At 41.6% G+C, this 20,415-nt stretch overlaps 1 protein-coding gene and 1 long non-coding RNA gene across 2 annotated transcripts in view; one reads left to right on the top strand and one right to left on the bottom strand.

Moving 5' to 3' along the window:
- Positions 1 to 10,709, bottom strand: part of LOC129136997 (uncharacterized) — a 63,157-nt gene extending 52,448 nt beyond the window's left edge. The window contains exon 1 of the long non-coding RNA XR_010150994.1: positions 10,621 to 10,709. This is a non-coding gene — a long non-coding RNA (uncharacterized LOC129136997). The remainder of the gene's footprint in view (positions 1 to 10,620) is intronic.
- Positions 1 to 20,415, top strand: part of GALC (galactosylceramidase) — a 124,653-nt gene that overhangs the window by 10,104 nt on the left and 94,134 nt on the right. The window lies entirely within an intron of this gene.

The following is a 20,415-nucleotide window of genomic DNA, read 5'->3' as shown; positions in this document are numbered from 1 at the left end:
TAGGATGGGAGCCACAGTCAAAGTAGAATGTATTTCAGCTGCTTGGGAAAAAGCTGGGGTAGGAGGACTTTGTGTACACGTGGTATCATCAGCTTGAGAGGATTTCTGAGTTGGAGGATGAAGTTGACAGAACAGAGAACTGGGATTGAACAAAGCCCAGCATGGAAGGAGTCTGGATCTAGGCAGAAGAAAGAATGCTGGACACCAAGAATGGCAAAATGCAAATCATTGTCAAAGCTGGTTGCTGTGCACAGGGGCTCATCACACCATTCTCTCTGCTTTGTGCGTGTGTGCAACTTTTAATAATAAATAGAAAAGTATGCAGGGCAGGTTAACTGTGGAAGTTTCATATGCTGGTGAGGTTGAGAGCCTTGTGAACATGGATTACTCAGTGAGTCTGAATATGTTGAACTTCTGTTCAAAAACACTACTTGGTGACAATTCAAAAATTAACATAGGGCCAGAAGCAGAGGGAGCTTCAAGTTTAGATGGCCCAGATGGTATATGATTGAAGTGACTCAGGGAAGAACCCCAGAAAATATGTGCCTGGCCCTAGAGCCACCAATCATGGCTGATACAATAAAGAATTCAGCATCCATCTCAACTCCTCTGTAGTTGCCTCCCTGGAAAGCTAGGAACCATGTTTTCCAAGCTTCTTTACCACTTGGTTCAACATGGGACCCAGGTTTGGTCAAGCATTCGCACCTGCACAAATATAGAAGGCAGAAGTGAGCAACAGGACCTGCTGTTGGGTGAGGGGAAGTAGCCTCTTGTGACAATGGCAAATGTGGAGGAATTAGGCTCTTCTGAGATAGCTGCAGGAAAGCTCTTGGTGTCCAGTTCCCAGTATTATGGGAGCCAAAGAACAAGAAGAATAATTCTGCTCAGTGGTGTGGTGTTCAGCCGGGCTTGCTCTTGGCTACGGTGGTCCTGGATGTGAGCTTTCCTAACTGGGTGTTTTTTTTTTCTGCCCTTCCCAAAGATTGAGTTGCCTCTTAATATCCTCAAACTCCTTTCTGACTAATCAGCAAAGGGATTCTTTTTTTTGTTTTTTTGCCACTAACAGCCCAGATACAGACGCTGTCCTTGATTCCTATTTCCCCTGCACCCCCAAATCCAATTTATTACTAAGACAGATCTTTTCAATCTGTTCACTTCTCTCCTTCTCCTCTGCTGCTTCCCTGGTTCAGAACCCTACCATGTCCTGTCCACATTCCAGCCACCACATCCCTTTGGCAGCTCTCTGGTGGCTCTCACTGACCCCAGTGTCACCTCCAACCCAATTCATTCTCTACACTGACACTAGAGCCATCTTCATATAATGTCAATATGCTCATGACACTACCCAACACAAACTCCCCTCTCATGCATATATATCTAGGCCTTAGCCATGTGGAATTACTTTCTATTACCAGAGTGTGCAGCTATTCCTTTTATCACTAGGGCTCTGTGCATGTTGCTTTTTCCACCTAGGACACTCTTCCTCCCCTTACCAGGGTAGCTTCTATTCATATTTCAGGTCTTAGGTTAAGTGTTATCTCCAGGAGGCATTTCTTGATTTCTCAAGTTCCAATTAGGTGATTCTATAGTATCCCCAAATGTATTCTACTTGCTGTTTATTTATCTGTGTCTCCTACTAGCCAAAAAGCCTTATGAGGGCCAGAATCTTGTCTGATTACTTGATAATTATGCCTCCCAAATTGGCACACAGCCTGAAACATTGTGGGTACTCAGTAAAAAGTAGTTAAATGAAGAATAGTGTCAAATGCAACAGGAAGGTCTAAAGTTAGAGATTGCCCATCATCCATGAGTTTGGCAATCTAGTGGACTCTGATGACCTTACAGGGGCAGTTTCAGTGGAGAAGTGGCAGCAAAAGCTAGTGCCAAGTGGGCAATGAGGAAGTAGAAATGGGAAGTGCATTGGGAATCACACCCCTCCTAACTCTGTTGCTGGCCAAAATATTTCAGTCGGGTCAGCGGGCAGGAGAGGCAGTGGAAACACAAATGTATTAGATACCTGAGACATTCGTTTGTAAAAAGTGGTGTCCCAAAGAAGGGCAAAGTGACAGTTGACACACACAGGAAAAATAAGAGGAGGCAAAGATGCTAAGGCACCAACTTTAAGGCACACTTTTCCATAAGCCACAGGAGGTACAGTGCCTGGGGTCCACAAAAATGTTTAATTTTCATTTCTTTTAAAGTTAGAACAAAAATTACTCTAATCATAACATATCTGTAATAATAAATTCAGTCATGATTATGTTTGTCTTTATAATAAAATACAATTTTTAATGTTAATTGTTGGAGGAAGGAGGTCACAAAGGCAAAAGTGCCCAGAGCTCAGGGAGGACATAATGCAGCTGTGAGTGACTTTGCTGATTTTACAATCTAGTCTTGCTTGTGAGATTCATTTGGCATGAACTAGGTCACCCCCTTTCTTCTCTCAGCCTCTGGCTCCCACCCTAGCTCTCTCATACTTCCAGGGTCAACCTGGGGTGGGTGACTACATGCTCTGATATTGAGGGCACTTTGGTCTGAAAAGGTCTTGTTAGAAGTTCTTGACAAGGCTAAAGGTGATATTGCTTTCAATAATTTCTACGAAGATATTGAGTTCAGCCTTTGGGCATGTCTGTCTTAGTTTCTCCTCAAGGCAAACACAGTCTAGATGATACAGATACCATCTTTCTGGAAATGTTGAGAGAGAGAAGACCCAGATAACTCTGCCAGTGTCGCACAGTATGCGTAAACAAGAAGTGCTGACTTTGTTCTATGAGGCAATTCGAAACTACCATAAATGACTCAATAGATAAACTAACTTGGGGAAATTAAAAGGGGCCCATGGGCAATGATTACTTCCCCTTTAAGGAAGCTAAGGACCAAAGAAACTTACCAGAAAACACTTTAACTTGCAGACTCATTTCCCAACAAGGTAGTCTTTGTTCCAAATAGAAGTCTCATTTGCTTTAGATAATGTAGACCATCAAATTGTGTGATTTCTTAATTTTACAGGAATCTCAATGTTTCTTGTAAAAGAGATGAAGTTTTTCTGGCTCCTGGTGTACAAGGAGGGCAGAGGTCAAAACGAGGACTTCTATCTCCCAAAGCTTTTCCTTTTGGAAACCACCTGCCACCAACACATAACAAAGCCACAGTTGTGGGAGATGGAGCTAAAACCATGCATGCTCCATCCCAGCCCATTCAATGGCTTTGGAGCAAATGTTCTGTCTGATCAGAGATTCTGCAGGTACAGTTTATATTGAGTCATTAATCCATTCATCCCTTAAGACCCTTTCCAAGCCCCAGATGCTGGTGATGCAAATGTGAATAAAACTCCATCCCTGTTTGCTTTGCTAACACTTTTCCTCATAGTCCACACATATTACACAATTGTTAATCACCTCTCCCCTCAATCAGACCATATCTCCAAAAGAGCACAGACTTTGCCCTTTGTTTACCCCTGTGAACAGGGAGCACAGAACAGTGACTAGCATTTAGTCACTGTGCAAATATTTGTTGCATGATTTTGCTGAAAAAATTAATTATTGAGATTATTTCACAAAAATTGCTTAATCCTGGACAAACTGCTAAAAAGAAAAGTCCATAAACTCCATTCAAAGTATTTTTTTTTTTTTTTTTTTTTTTGAGACGGAGTCTCGCTCTGTCGCCCAGGCTGGAGTGCAGTGGCGCGATCTCGGCTCACTGCAAGCTCCGCCTCCCGGGTTCACGCCATTCTCCTGCCTCAGCCTCCCGAGTAGCTGGGACTACAGGCGCCCGCTGCCGCGCCCGGCTAAATTTTTGTATTTTTAGTAGAGACGGGGTTTCACCGTGTTAGCCAGGATGGTCTCGATCTCCTGACCTCGTGATCCGCCCGCCTCGGCCTCCCAAAGTGCTGGGATTACAGGCATGAGCCACCGCGCCCGGCCCAAAGTAGTTTTTATTACCATTTCCAAGCATCTGGTTTTGAGAGAATTTATAAAGACATGGTAAAATTAACATGGAAGCATGCTAATTTTACCAACACTTTTCTTTAATAAAAATGCAACATAAATATGTAACAGGGAACTACCAAGCTCTGTATAAACCTCTTAGAAGCTATTCACTTTGCAGATTTGAACTTCACTTGACCTGGCAATGATTCGAATTTATATCTTTAGTAACTTTTAAATATAGTATTTGCAAGCTAAACAATGCAATTCTTCTTTTAGTCATTTAAAATAGTAGTTCCTTCGTACAAGGCTAGATCCTTTCTTAGGAAAAATTAATCTGTTTTCAATAATCTTTGCACGTGTTCAAAACCTGGTTGGCCTGTGTTGACATTTCAAAAGAAAACAGACTTGGATTCTGAACCAAATCAAACAACTCTCCAGGAGTGAGCCATTTGGCTTTGTAAAATAATCTGGTAGAAGGAGTTCAGTCTTAAGAGTAGAAAGTATAGAAAATCAGTGTGGCGATTCCTAAGGGATCTAGAACTAGAAATACCATTTGACCCAGCCATCCCATTGCTTGATATATACCCAAAGGATTATAAATCATGCTGCTATAAAAACACATGCACACATATGTTTATTGCGGCACTATTCACAATAGCAAAGACTTGGAACCAACCCAAATGTCCAACAATGATAGACTGGATTAAGAAAATGTGGCACATATACACCATGGAATACTATGCAGCTATAAAAAATCATGAGTTCATGTCCTTTGTAGGGACATGGATGAAGCTGGAAACCATCATTCTCAGCAAACTATCGCAAGGTCAAAAAACCAAACACTGCATGTTCTAACTCATAGGTGGGAATTGAACAATGAGAACACTTGGACACAGGAAGGGGAACATCACACACTGGGACCTGTTGTGGGGTGGGGGGAGGGGGGAGGGACAGCATTAGGAGATATACCTAATGTAAATGACGAGTTAATGGGTGCAGCACACCAACATGGCACATGTAGACATATGTAACAAACCTGCATGTTGTGCACATGTACCCTAAAACTTAAAGTATAATAATAATAATAAAAAAAGAAAGTTACTATGTGGAATGATTGTCTCTTGATATCTAGAATTCCATATTGATGAGTCATTCCTTGGGGTCTCGAAGTGCCTTTTAATCTTCTGATTTTTCTCCTATGAACCTGGGAGGACTGAAATATCCTAATGTGTTATCTGCTAATCATATGCCTTTAGAAACCAGGCAAAGATGAATTAGTGAAGCAGAGAGGTACATGGAAACAGGGAGTTTGGGGTACTGTAAACTCTCAAGTACCTGTGCCATCCAATTTCTAGCCAATAGCAACTTTATGCTTTTCATTTAGAAGGATGGCCATCTAGCTGGGCAGGAATGGGAATGGGTTGGCAGAAGAGGAATGGAGAGAATGGGATGGGGTACTGGTGTTCGAAGCTAACTTTGCATAGAAGTTTACATTAAAAAAATATAACACAACAGCCATTCTCCATACCAAGGAATGAGGACAGAGTCCTGATGGAAATTATATGGAAAGAATAACTAGAGCTGCCTTAAGCCCCACCTTGGTGTTCCCTGGATCAAGTCCATTGTTGCCCTTTGAGAATTTGGGCCCAGTTTTATCATAGTGGTTGCTTTCTCTAAAGAAGCTAAGCCTTCTGATTTTTACAGACTATGTTCTGGTGGTGGCGGTGATAGTTTAGACTGAGTGGGTGGAAAAGGCCTGTTTGATAAGATAATATTTGGGTACAGTCTTGAGGAAAGTGAGTGAGTGGGTCATAACATAACAGGGCCAAGAGGCTTTCAGGAAAAAGAAAGGATTATATAGCCCTGCAGCAGGAATGTGCTTGCAAGGCAGTGCATAGATTATTGCCCTGGAATGGAAGGAAAGGGATGAAGAGTGGACACGGATGAGAGGAGAGGAGGAGCAGGCAACACAGCATGGAAGAACAGAGATGTCCAGTAATGGCTTTGGTGAGAGCACAATGGGAGAAAGAAGAGGAGCTACCAGAGGGCTTTGAGGACAAGAGTAGCATGAGCCAGTCTGAGTCTTAAAGGGTCTACTCTTGCTAATGCTGTGGGGAGAATCATTTATAAAGTAGCAGGAAGAGAACCAGTTAGAAAGCGTATGGATTTGGATGAAGTTCAGTGGTGAGAGGAAAACCCAAATGACAGTGGCTTTAGGTAGAAGTTAGTTTCTCTCTTATTTATAGATTCAGACATCAAAATCCAAAAGTAGATGACAGATCTGTTTCACCAAGTCCTCAGGGACCCCAAGACCTTCCAACTCACTGCCATGAGTACAGTAGAAAAGAATAAACATAAGGATGTATCCCTGTGGTCTAAGTGGTCATCTCTGTACTGAAAAACAGGATGGAAGAACAGATTTTAAAAAAGGAAGAAAGGATACCTTGGAGCTATCTCTTAAAGAAGGCTCTATAGATATTTCAGATTACATCCTCTTGGTCACACTAAGCTACAGGAAATGTTAGGAAATATAATCTACATTCTGGAAGACCAAGTACCCAGATGAAAATTGTATTTGCACAGGATATAGGGAGGGTACAAGTAGTTTTGTCCACAGGCTACTATTGCAGTAATCTAGGTGGGAGGTGATGGTAAGGGGGTCATGAGAAATGGTCAGATTCTGGATATGGTTTGAGGTGGAGGCAACAGGATATGATGATGCACTGGCTGTAGGATGTAAGGAAAAGAGTACAGCTAGAGATCATGAAGGTTCGGGCTTAAATAAATGAGAAATGGAGCTACTTTTATGGAGCAACCTTGAGGGTAAAGATAATCAGGAGTTTGATTTTGAAGAATGTTAATTTCAAGATAATAATGAGACACCCAAGTAGAGATGTCATGAAGGCAGTTGGATATGCAAGCCCAGAGTTCAACTGAGACGTCTGGCTTAGAGCTAGAAATTTGGGATCCATCTGCATAGATTTGGTATGAAAACCTATAAAATTTGACAAAATCTTCTGGAGAATGAGTGCAGATGGGAAAGAATCAACATAAGGAACTGAGCTTGGGGCATTCCAACATTTAAGGGTTGGGGAGATGAGGAGGAGAGACCAGTAAGGAAAGCAAAGAACCAAGAAAGAATAGTCCATGGAGAAAAAAGTGTTTCAAGAAGTGAAGGATACACTGTATCAAATACTACTGACAGGATGACTAAACTGAAGATTAGTAATTGGCCACCGGATTTTGTAAGATGAGGATCACTGGTGATCTTGATGTAAGTTGGTTTAAAAAAAATTTTTTTTGAGACAGAGTCTCGCTCTGTTGCCCAGGCTGGAGTGCAGTGGCACGAACACAGCTCAATGAAGCTTTGACCTCTTGGGCTTAGGCGATCCTTCTGCCTCAGCCTTCCCGGTAGCTGGGATCATAGGTGGAACACAGTGAAATGGTGAGTATGAAAACCTGCCTGGAGTAGGCTCAAAAGAGAAAGAAATTAGAGAAAGGAAGACAGTGAATATAGACAGTTATTTTCAGGAATATATGTATAAAAGCTAGCAACAAAATAGGACGGTAGTTGCAAGATAATGCAAAGTCAATTTTTTGGGTTTTTGTTGTTGTTGTTTTGAGAGATGGGATATATATTAAGATGTTCTGTGTGTTAAGGAAAGATCCAGCATAAAGGGAAATTTTGATGATGCAGGAGAGGAGAGAATTGTTGGAGTAGGATTCTTAAGTAGATAAGAGGAAATGTGCCCAGTGCACATATGGAGGTTTTGGCTTTAGAAAGGAGCACAGACAATTCACCCAGGAGGGATGGCAAACTACATAGGAACAGATGCAGGTAGGCAGTGGAGGAAGTGTTGGGAACCAACGGAAATTTCTCCCTGATTGCTTCTTTTTTCTTATTTAAGTAGAATTCTAGCTCATCAGCTGAGAAAGAAGAGGAGTGGGGAGGAACTGGACAGTTGTGGAGAGAAGAGAAAGTATGAAATAGCTGTGCATGAGATTGAATGAATGAATGAATGAATTATGGAAATGTAGTGAGATTATTGGGCAGCACTATGGATTTATTTTGCATCAGCAGTCATGAGTTTAAAGTGAAACTAGCCACAGGAAACTTGTGAGTGTGGACATAGGTAGAGTTGGATGAAACCAGAGCTGGGGTTTTGCCAGGAGAGTGCAACAGGGGAGTCGGGGAAGAGAGATAAAGAGAGGAGAGGAGAGGATGGGAGAGAAGAGATTGAGTGTATTTATTTAAAATAGTCATAAGAAGGGACCGTGTAATCTAATCTGACCAAGAGTGATGATCAGATTAGACAGTGTAAAACTCTTAGATTCAATAGATCAACTGTGGACTTCCTTGGAAAAGTTGGCATATTTTGCATAAATAGACATTGTTACTTTTACAGGGATGTGTTAGAGTATTCTGAACTGCAGTTGAAATAAAACCCAAATTCCAGTGGCTTAAAAACAAAAAGTTTTTATAATAGGATTTGGATTGATGTCAGCTCTCCTCCACAGTCACTTAGTGGTCCCTATAGAGCCATTTGGGGATAGCTCTGCCATCCTCAATATGTGGCATCTAGAAGTTATACAAAGCTTTGCCACACCAATCAACCAGTAGAAAGAAAGAACATATTGGGATAAGTGTGAGGTTTGTATGGGCCAAACGTAGAGGTGACATGTGTCACTGCAATCATGTTTCACTGAAGAAAACTTGGCCACTTCACTGCGAGGGAGGCTGAGTAATGCAGTTTAGCTCTGTGCCAGTAAGAAGGGGAGAATGGATTTTTAGTAGGCAGCTAGCAACCTCTATCACAGTTAGCCCCTTTCGCTGCTATCATCCTTTACATAAAACATACGTACATATTACTCTGGGGAGAAAACCCAATATTTTATCCACTTATTGAATTGTCTACTTGTTGATATCAAAGTCTAGGATCTCCAAATGATGCTCTGGCCTCTTCTGAAAGTCCAGATACAGTTCCTTAAAGTTCAGCATCCTTTGAACTAAAAGACCCGTTATCTTTGCTCCATCTGCCTATTCAATACACAAAAGTGGACTGGCTAACCACAATAAAAATGCCTAAAGAATTCCCTGGTCCAGAGCAATAATTGAATCCTGTAGGGTAGGTATTGCAAAGATCCCCAAACCCTAGAAGAAAATGTTTTGATAGACCCTGGGTCTGTCCTCTGCAAGGAAGTTTCTTCCTCATTTTCCTCTGTCTCTTGGCTCTGACCTCCTGGAGAATATTTTTGTCCGTTAGCCTCCATGGACCCTTATACGGTGAATATTGAGGAGTATGTTACTAGGAGTTGCACACCTCCCAGAGCCCACTTTCTGCTGTTACATGAGGGTAATTTTACAGATTCAAGCTTGTGGTTTCCTGGGCATTACGGTTTCCTCAAAAACTCGATAGGTATCTGAACTATTTGTTTCCAGTCAGTTTCATGTGCTCGTAAATAACCCCCAAATTCTTTTCTAGACCTGATCTAAGGTTTGTCTTCCTGGATCATACCATCTATTCCACCATCATGGAATCCACATTGAAGTCTAAAATAGCCTGGGTGGCAAAGCAACTTTATTGATATTATCTTTGCCACTTGGCTGGATCTCTCTCTCTCTCTCTCTCTCTCTTTTTTTTTTTTTTTGATCTGCAAATCTTATCTTTTAGTATTTGAGGTATAGAACCCAAGAGTTTTTTCAGCCCCAAGAAGCTTTGTATTTTTTTTTTCCAGTTCCACTTTGGCTGGCAAACTAACCAATTCTTGCTTGAGTTTATCTGTTTCTTGTAGCACTTGATTAAAAACAACAAATAGCAGTTGACATACACTAATATTCCTACTCTTTTCACCTGCTTTCCCTAAAGCCACAGACTCAATACGTTCTTGGTCTACCTTCCAAATAATCATAGATGATAATTTTTAAAGTTATCCATGGATAACATGAGGCTTTCACTTTCTAGCCACTCATAACCATTTTATTCCTGCCTTCAGTCTGAATGCTAAGCTAATACCTTCCATTTTAGATGTTTGTTATAGTGCTTACTTTTCGGTACTAGTTCTCATATGAAATAAGGAAGATGGCAAACACAGGGACCCAAAACATCCAGTAGCTTACAAAAAATGTTTTCCTTTCTCAAGGGGGAGGTTTAATCAGCAGCAACAGCGATACTGTTTTTCAGGGATTCAGGTGTGCTAGTGAGTCTGTCATTTTCTACTCCTGGCTGCCAACATTGCCTCATGGTCATCATCCCAGTCAGCCAGGAAAGATGAGGAGGAGGAGGAGCATGAGTGGGTGGTTTCAGGACCATCTAAACCTCATTTTACAGAGAAGAAAACTAAGAATTTGGCTAAGGTCACATAGCAAGAGTTTAGTGTGGTATCTTTGGGACTAAAATTCAGGTCACCTGCCTCCCACCTCATTACAGCATCCATCACACACACCTCTATCCAGTCAAGCTACCCTGACCCAGTAGCACACTCTATTTCTAACCTCCTGCTGTGAAATGCCAACTGCTTTTCAGTCTGCATTAAACCATGGAGCCACATCGTGAATGTGCCATTGGAGAAATACAACAGGATGAATTCTTAACTTTCAGGCTCCCTATTGTCCTCATATATATTACTCCAACTCTCCACAGGGAATCTGAGTTCCAAGGGGTGAGTGAAACAAATCCTGCATAGCTGTTACCTCATGTTAACAATGGCTTGGTGATAAACATCCATGGATTGCAGGATGCCTCTAGCAGGGACAGCAGCTTGTTTTTCACAGGGCTTGTTCTAGAAATGGACATGGAAAGGGAAAACAACTTACACTTGTTTGTTTTTGATCGAAAAAGTGGGCAAATTTAAAATGCATTGGTATGTATTCTTATACATTTGTGTGTCCTGGTTATTTCTTGCAAAACATTCTATGTGGCTCCAGTCATTCATACGTAGACCGGCAGTAGTGTTTCCCAAAGGGACCCTTAAGGAATTCTGTTTCTTTGAGATATTTCATGAGAGCATGCAGAGAGAGCTGCAGTCTGTCTCTTGCCTCTAGAAACATCACCTTTCTCATTAGCAGATAAAAGGCCTTGGAAGTCCTTTCATTTAGCCCATTTCCCAAACTTCTTTGATCATGGAACCCATGTTGATTTTTTTCATGTACCGTCCTTAGAACTCAAGTTCCATGGGACACTCTTGGGAAGTCCTGGCTTATGAGTATCCTCCAGGAGTTTAACACCCTGGAGGGGGATTTTTGGTTACAATGGCTCTCTGTAGAACCTCATAAATGCAGTTCTAGCTGTGAGCCTGTCACCAAGGTGACCACCGACATCACCAAATTCTCTTTTGTCACAATGTGACAGTATCTTTCCACTTTCCCCCTACTCCTGAATGTGTAAAGAACTCTCAATGCATATTAGCCATCACCATGGTTGAGACCCAGACCTCTGCAGAGACAATCTTGATCCTCTGGCTCCTGCTTCACATTGCCCATTCACCCTCAGCACTGAAATCCTTACCTCAAGCGCTGGGAATTCAGGCCATGGAAGATTAGGAGGCTCACAGCAGGTTGCTTTGCCCTTTTTTTCCCTATTCCTTTTTGCATTTTCTTCTGGGTCTTTCAAAGGCCATCTAATTCTTCTCTGTCATATGCATAGATTTTGGGAACTACTTTGTTTCCTAAGCATGCCCCTGAGAGGACTCACCCCTTATCCCCAGCAGCTTATCAAAGTATTTTTGTATTTCTGTCAAACTAGTGGAATGCTGCTCCAAGAAGAATCCTGATTACATTTTCCCATGTCGTTGTTATGGAAGCTATATCTATATAAAGTGGGAAGATGCCAGTAAGGGTCCTTGCTCCTTGAGTGTAAGCTCCCCTATCTTTTATCTCTCTGTTGGTCTAGAAGTGTGCTAAGCAACCCTGGTTGCACATGACAACCTTGTGAGCAGCCTTCAAAATACAGATATCTGGGCCCCAATTTCCGAGATTCTGATTTAAACGGTGGAATCCATGCATCTATTTTTTAAGCACCAAGGCAATCCCATTGTGTGCATATCAGAGTACAATATAACTGATTGAGAACATGGAGTCATTGGAAGTAGAAAATGCCATTCACTATCAAATCATCATAAAGATGAAATAACTATTCCACTGATAATACACCTGATCACCCAAGTACCCACTCAGCTATTCTGTTCACCCACAGCTCTTCAGATACAGCTTTTCTTCCAGATGCTCAGAAAAGTGTGATAACATAGTAATTTATTCCTGCTCCTGCCCATTGATCTCCAAGCTTGTGAAAATGGGAAAATAAGGAATGTCTAGGCACTTTACTGATAGATGTCCTTGTATAATGTTACACTTAAAATTTACAGCTGGGGATGGATTCTCAGCCAGTTCCCATGTGCCCAGTCGAGGGCACTAGTGACTGGCTTGCTGCTTGTAGGCAGTTGGTAAAATTTGCTCATCTCAGAGGTGTGGGGAGGCAGAGTCTATCAGAGATTGTTCATGAAGGTAGCTGCAGTAGTACCAAAGTGAGGTGCTGAACAGGAGTGATGGGGTAAAGGCAGCTCAGTAAGACAGGGGCAAGCAGTCCCACATCTTGTCCCCAACTCACTGTTCTGAACTGCCATCCCATCTTCCCACTTTTGCCTCAGGAGCAAGTTATCCTTCAAGATTGAGGACAAATGTCACTTCCTCAGTGAAGCCTTCTCTCCCTCCTTGGTGTCTCCATAATACTCTGCTTAGACTTCACATGATATCATGTGTTTTCCTACTAGATTCTGAACTCCCCGAGAGCGGCAACCCATATCTTAACTCTCTTTGCATCAACAGAGCCCAATACAATGCCTGGCACAGAGTGAGCCTCAATAAATAAGTCTATGATATAAATTTTCTAATAAAATGTCTATGGTATCTATTGTCTATCTCAGAGTGAATTTAAGAAATTCAACATCTCTTACAAATCTAGATCATTCACTTAACAGAATGGCATTACCATATTATCAGTATGCACAGACAATCAACCTCAAGCTCTGCTTCGGGGATATATAACAACTCTAACTCTTATCTCACTTGAGAATGGGGGAAAATGATGACTAAATTGAAGGCCACTAAAAAATGGTAGGGAAGAGAACCAGGTACAACATCGTTTTGTTTAATCAGAACCAAGATGAAACCTCATCTGCATAAAGATACTTCAGTGCCTTCTCATCCCCTGAAAATGTTAAGCATTTTCTTAAAAAGAGATTGCTGCTGTTTCTAACATGTGCCCAGGGTTCTGGGAATCAACTAACCCTGTTGCTTCCCTGCTCACCTGTGCTGGAAATCTCAAAGGAGCTCAGGGAATCTGGGCCTTTGCTCACTTGTTTTCAGGAGGCATGGGGCATTCCTATCTGGAGGCTGCTGAGAGTAACTCCTCTTGAAAATTTTCAGCTAGCTAAATCCACTATGCTTTCTTACCAGATGTGATCCTGACACCCAGAGATGCTAAGCCCAAATGCCCTCAGAAGTCAGGCAGGGAAGGAGAATATGTGGAGTAACATCATCGTGATTGGTAGGAACTGTGGCAAATGGGAAAACCGCATGCTCTGCCTAAAGATATTTAAGTTCAGAAGTTTTTCTGGAAGTTGAGCCTGCCAAACAAAATACATCTCTAGGCCAATTTATTCAGCAGGCCTAAGTTTTCAATTTGCATGTGGCCATTTTCCTTTCTTGCATTCCTACCCCATACCTCCATGTAATTTTTTGCCCTTGACCCGAGAGTAATTGGGAGTGAGGTGCAGGCAGAAGATGTGGCACTGGGATATGTTGTAATTGAATGTTATGAGGGCAATGATAATTACACAAAATTTTGAGTGGGATGTTTCTTAACTGCAATGAAAGACTTGGCACAAGAAAACGAGAAGCTCATGACAGCCAACTGCCAAGTAAAGACACCCTTAAAAAGTCAAAGTGTTCTATGGCAACTTTGAAGGAGACTCTTATTTCCTGCAGACTGCTGAAAAGCAGGCCCAGCATCTAGTTTTCAGTGTAGCAGAGCTGCACAGGTGACTCAAGGCATAGCCCCAACAGATCTCATCTGTCAAAGTTATTGCCCTGATGGGAAAAGAGTGGGACCCCTAACTTGTATTAGGAATATTTGGGTATATTATCCTGAGAGTTCTGAACTCCGAGATGTCCCTGAACTCCCCAGGATGGCAGAAGCAACTGATTCCAACTTGCCTGAGGGGAACAGTCTCCCCTTTTCTGGAGGCAATGAAATGACACCAATTAAGGCAGGTGCTTTACAATATGGCACTAGTTCTCTTCCAGATCCAATTCTCATTAGTTTCAGGCCAATGACCAGAGTCAGGTCTCAGCACAGTCTGATCAGGGAAGTACAACCTCTGCCCCAGGAGGAATAGTCTATACTGAAAAGGATTTTCAGGACCTGGAACACATGTGGAAGTAGATCTAGAGGGCATTGGCCTGGAGTGGGAAGACAGATATAAGGCTGCGTAGGGAGCATTTTCGACAAGGGAGAGCTCATTCATCACTTGGATTTCAATGCTTTGGAAATATCTCAAGATGATTCTGAAAATCTGTTTGGATGGATTCTTTAAGCTTATACAGGATGATGGCCTTCAGTAAATGAGGTAGAGATGCTAGGACTTTCTTGATGTATAGTATTGAAGAAAGGATCAGAAGGATCCTAAAGATGGGGCTGTTAGAATTAATTTATTATGTAACATCTAAAAACATATCACCCGGCTGTGTTCATTGAGGGAACACAGAATATCTTCCATTAACCAAAGAAATAAGGAATGCAGTGGTCAGAGGGTACAGACAATTGTTTAGTAGTTTAATGGAAATTGTCTTTGTAAAAGGACTGAGGGTTGGAGATGCTGCCATTAAATTGGGCTGTATATTATCAGCAGGGATGACAGGATTCCAGAGTGGCAGAGCTTGGGATTCTGATAGTTGAACTATAAGAAACATGGTGGACATAATGTCTATAATGAGCACTAAGGTCAGGCTGTCAATCAAAATGCCCTAATGGGGATCTTTGGTGTTGGCTAATAGACCATGGTGTTCTTAGGTGTGAGATAGCTAGACTGCTGACAAGGATTGCTGACTTGCACTATTTTATTTTAAAAAATGGAGAACTACAGAATAGAAGTGTTAACATCAGTCACCACAATGAAATCTGTAGTCTTTCTTCCAGTTTCAAAATTTAAGTTATTTTGTAGACCTAGAACCCACTAATTGAAAGGGAGACTGAGTTCCCTTAAGGAATAACATTGTAATGCTATTGAAAAAATATATATAAATATGAAATATTCCTTATAATCCTTCCCAAAAGGGACCTGTGGCCATTGATAGACTATTGTACACTGGGGAAGGCAGTACATATATTTGTTTTTGAGCACTGTTAATATGGGATACGAGTTTTCTGATGCTAGTGGACTCAAATCTTCATCATGGAATTCCAGTTAGAGTGGGTATATGGAAGCTAGGTGATAAATGAAATGTTAGCTCAAGTTTATCTCAGTTTTTTTTCTTTTTTTTATTATTATACTTTAAGTTTTAGGGTACATGTGCACAACGTGCAGGTTTGTTACATATGTATACATGTGCCATGTTGGTGTGCTGCACCCATTAACTCGTCATTTAGCATTAGGTATATCTCCTAATGCTATCCCTCCCCCCTCCCCCCACCCCACAACTGTCCCCGGTGTGTGATGTTCCATTTCCTGTGCCCATGTGTTCTCATTGTTCAATCGCAAGGACAAAAATTCTCAGTTATTTTTCTAGTCTCCAAATACACAGTTATTTTAAGCATCTGGCAGAACCCTCCCATTGTTTCTCCGACTTGTAGATTAAGGGCCATTATGGTAGCAAGGGCTCTGTGGAAACCCCTGAAATTTCTGCAATTCCTTCTCCTCCTACACATACACATATACACAAATGCGCGCGCACACACACACACACACACACACCCCTATGTACACATCCATGCCCTATATGGTAAATAAGAAGCAATCTGCATCCTAAAAGGAATCACACAATGTGTAATTCTTTTAATGTGTAAATCTTTATTACACATTAAAGATTTAAAGGATGAAGTTGTGGTGGTCTCATCATATCCCTATTCAGTTGGTTTATCTGTATCCTGAAAAAAACATATGGGTCATTGCAGACAAAATGTGGTACCTTTCATGAAAAAGATCAACATGGTCTATGCAGCTACTAATCTGGAAAACACTTTGTTTTTAAGTCAGGGGTAGGCAAACTACAGCTGATGGGCCAAATATGACCACAGACTACAAAAGCAGAGTTGAATAATTATAACAGAACCACGTGGCTAAAAATATTTATTGTATGACCCTTTACAGAAAATGTTTGTTGACTAGATTTCCATCAGCAAAAATGATCAAAAGGAATTTGACTTTACATTTAGAGGGGCAACTCTACATACTCACTGTTGTGCTAACTATCCTGTTCCCTGTCACAACATAATAGCTAGGTATTTCCATCATCTTAGCCTTCTGCAGAACGTCATGGTATCACACTTGTCTACTGTATTGATGATGCCATGGTTATTGGAAATGTTAATACCCTAGGTGACCCAGTAAGATACATGCACATCAGAGGGTAGGTGATAAACCCAATGAAGTTCAGGTTCCCATGATATTGGTCAACTTAGTAGATATCCAGCAATCCACAATATGCTAGGACATTCTTACAAAGAAATAAGCACATTGTTCTACTTGCAACTCCTACCACTAAGAAAGAGGTACACTGCTTGGTGAGCCTTTTTGAATTTGGTGGAAGAATAGACTGCATTTAAAAATACTGCTTTGGTCTATATTCTGGGAGATATGGAAGTTTTGCCTGGGCCATAGTTAACAGAAGGCTCTGCAGGAGCCTTCTGCAGAGCCAGACTATTGAACTATAAAACTCAATAGATCTAATCGTGATAGAGCTCTCCATGATGAAGGAACTGTAGGAAATGAGAATCTCCTTCAAAGTTGACAAAGAGTTATCTGGCTTTTGCAGACTGCAATTTCTTTTGCAGCTCCTGGCCTGCTACCGGATATTTGTAGAGATTGAATGCCTAGTTATAACATCACAAGACACCAAGTGTGAGCTGTTTCTGAGTCCATTTAGTATTGCTATAAAGGAATAGCTGAGGCTGAGTAATTTATAAAGGAAAGAAGTTTATTTGGCTCACTGTTCTGCAAACTGTACAAGAAACATGGTGCTAGTTTCTGTTTCTGCAGAGGGGCCCAGGCTACTTCCACTCATGGTGGAAGACTAAGTGGAGCCAGTATGTGCAGAGATCACATGGCAAGAGAGGAAGTAAGAGAGAGAGAGAGAGAGAGAGAGAGAAAGAGAGAGAGAGAAAGAGAGAGAGAGAGAAGTGGAGGTGCCAGACTCTTTAACAAGCAGCTGTCATTGAAACTAAAAGAGCAAGAACTCACTCACTAATGAGAGAATGGTACCAAGCTATTCATGTGGGATCCACTCCTCGTGGGCCAAACACCTCCCGCTAGGGCCCACCTCCAACATTGGAAATCAAATTTCAAGATGAGATTTGAAAGGAGCAAATATCTGAACTACAGCAAGCTATGTATGATTAGATCCACTAAATCATAGATTGGGTTAGCACAGCAGCAATCTACATTATGGAATGTCATGCCTGGAAATGGGACTGAGGCAGGTCCAAAAGGCAAGAGTAAATTGCACAAAGAGGTGGCACAAATTTGCATGTCATCTGTTTCTATCACTCTGATACCTTTTATCTCATCTTGCACTTATGGTTTATAGGGGATTCCCTATGACCAACTGATAGAAGATTGAAAAAAAACTTCACGCCTGGCTCACAAGTGTGTCAACAGATGCTAGTCAAAAATACACTGCTGACATATTATAGATCCACTCAGTGGTATCTCTAAAGAGCAGCGGTTAAAGTAAATTAGCCAGTGGGAAAGTGGTGAGCAGTAAATTTGTCATCCACTTGACATGAATAACTGGTGAGGAGTCTGGAAGGAATCAAATAGAAAACTGGGGAATGATGATGTCACAGGATGAGGCATATAGATTGACCTATAAAAATGGACACAGATTTTGCAGCTATTACTACCTACCAGAGAACATCTACCACCAACAGGTCTCTCAGCAACCAGTGGGGAAGGCTACCTCATCATGTATGTCACTTCATCTCTCTCTCATTGACTGCTTCTATGCTGGACAGTGAGCCCAAGAAAAGGGTGGTCTCATGGCAGAGATAAAGGTTTGCATGAATTCCTTCTAGTCTAGCTAATGGTACTCTTGAATGCTCAATTTGTCAACAGCAGAGATTGAGGAGATGAGCCAGTCTCTTGGTATCAGGTAGATTACAATTAGACATCTTCTACCCTGGGGGTTGGGGAGGACAGAAATTTGTCCTTGTAGGAATTGATCCTTAATGTGAATAGACCCTGGGTTTGCCCTCCTTGTCTGTAGTACCTCCACTGGCTTACCATCCAAAAGTTTTTAGAATGCTTGACTTATCAACACATATTTCACACAGCATTGCCACACACCAAGGGAACTGTTTTATAAGAATCAAGGTAATGAGTGCATGAAACAGAATCTAATAATTGTTCCTTGTTCCCCATCACCCAGAAGCAGCCATCCTAAGAGAATGGTAGAAATCATATTAAAGGTTCATTAAGATCCCAGCTTGGGGACAACATCTAGCAGGGTTGAATGTGATCTTCCAGGATATGGCATATACATTAAGCCAATGACCAATATATGGTTTTGAATCCCCAGTAGCTCAATTATATAAAACTGGGAACCAAGTGATTATGGAATTTGTGTTTACTATCTTCCATCTTGCAACTTTAGCCTCTATTGGATTAGAAATCTTAATTGTGACTGTGGATGGGAAAGAGAATAATTCTGCCAGATAAAATGTAAGGGTCCCCTGAATTTGAAGCTGAAAATATCAGTTGAACTCCTCACGCTTATGGGCCAGCAGGGAATAAATAGTTAGCACATCATTAAAAGTAATAGCCCCTGACTCTGCTGAATAGCTAGAGTTGCTGTTACCAGTGAGGACAAGAAGAAACACATCTGGAACCCAAGGGTTTCACAAGGGTATCTCTTGGTGCTCCTGTGTCCAGTGATAACAGATTTGTACATAGTTTGTATTGTACCTACATAATTGTGTTGTCAAAAGCTGATGCGTAATTGTATTGCAACAACTATGGCCCAAAAAGGATAAGGCAAATAAAGGTTCAAGCCTCTCAACGATGAATGTTTGTGTCATCCCACCCGGAGACCAACACAGATAGCTAATGTGCTGGCCCATAGTGAGGGAAATATAGAATTGCTGGAAGAGGTTGGAGATAAATATTACTTATGACTTCAGATCCAGGTCCAGCTATGGAACAGAAGTTTGTCTTACTTATCCTCAACCAGACTCTGGTGGACCATTCCCTTGAAGGGGACCTTGTGACAGATTGGACGAGTGCTTCCTCTCTTGTAGAATAGATAAGGACAACTTATTCTCACAAAAATGGGGGCCTATATTGTAGTATGCAATTTGGATATAATGATGGGGGAAAGTGGCCCTGAATAGTGCAGAAGGTGGACTGTATTATGCACCTTTTATGTGCTAATTTATATGCTTTGGCTCACCGATTTCATTCAAGCTGCCACTGAGATAACTTGCTCTTAGGGTATATTCTGATCACTTGCATGCAAGCGCAACCTGACATTATTGCAACTTCTCACCTCCTTCCCTGGGGCCACCCTGATGATACTTATATAAGAACCCTGTTGCACTCAAATATGTGTTATATGGAGGTGCAGGGAGGTTCATGCTCTGTGAGACAAACCTTTGACCAATTGGAGGCTGCAGCCAGTGGCTAAATTCTTCACTTTTCTCTGTGATTAAATTATTACAACTTCTTAGAAGATGGTCCTATGGGATTGAGCAATCAGTCATACCTGGAAGCAGTTAGACCTATAATGCATCCTCATATTACTCCCCCTCTTTCTCTATTCTACTCCCTTGTTCCTCATTCCTGCTCCCTGGGATTGTACAATCTAATTCAGGCTGGAATATTATCCCACTTCCCAATCTGATCCACTTGTGGCCCTCTGGTGATTCCACTGCCACAGTGAACGTTCCCTCCCATTGTACCATAACTGAAATGTGGCATCTTCTGAGGACACAACTTTCCCTGCAGCCCACTCAAATGAAGACTCCTGGCTCACCAATACTATTCCCAGACCATTCTTCTTCCTTGTTCCTTTGAAATGTACGTCATCCAACTAAAATACCTTCTTGTCCTTCTAAATATCTTTTGTATCTGTCCATTTCTTGCAACCCAAGATGCCACCTGCCTAGTTCAGGTCTCCACTGAATCTTGCCTGTTTGTTTGAACAGCTCTCTCTTTCCACCATCAAATAACTCTCTGCTTCTCATTTTGCCTCCCTCCACCTATTTTGGACACTGAGACA

The sequence above is a fragment of the Pan troglodytes genome, chromosome 15 (assembly GCF_028858775.2).
Source record: "Pan troglodytes isolate AG18354 chromosome 15, NHGRI_mPanTro3-v2.0_pri, whole genome shotgun sequence".
Lineage (NCBI taxonomy): Eukaryota > Metazoa > Chordata > Mammalia > Primates > Hominidae > Pan > Pan troglodytes.
This window is presented reverse-complemented; position numbering and strand designations above follow the sequence as displayed.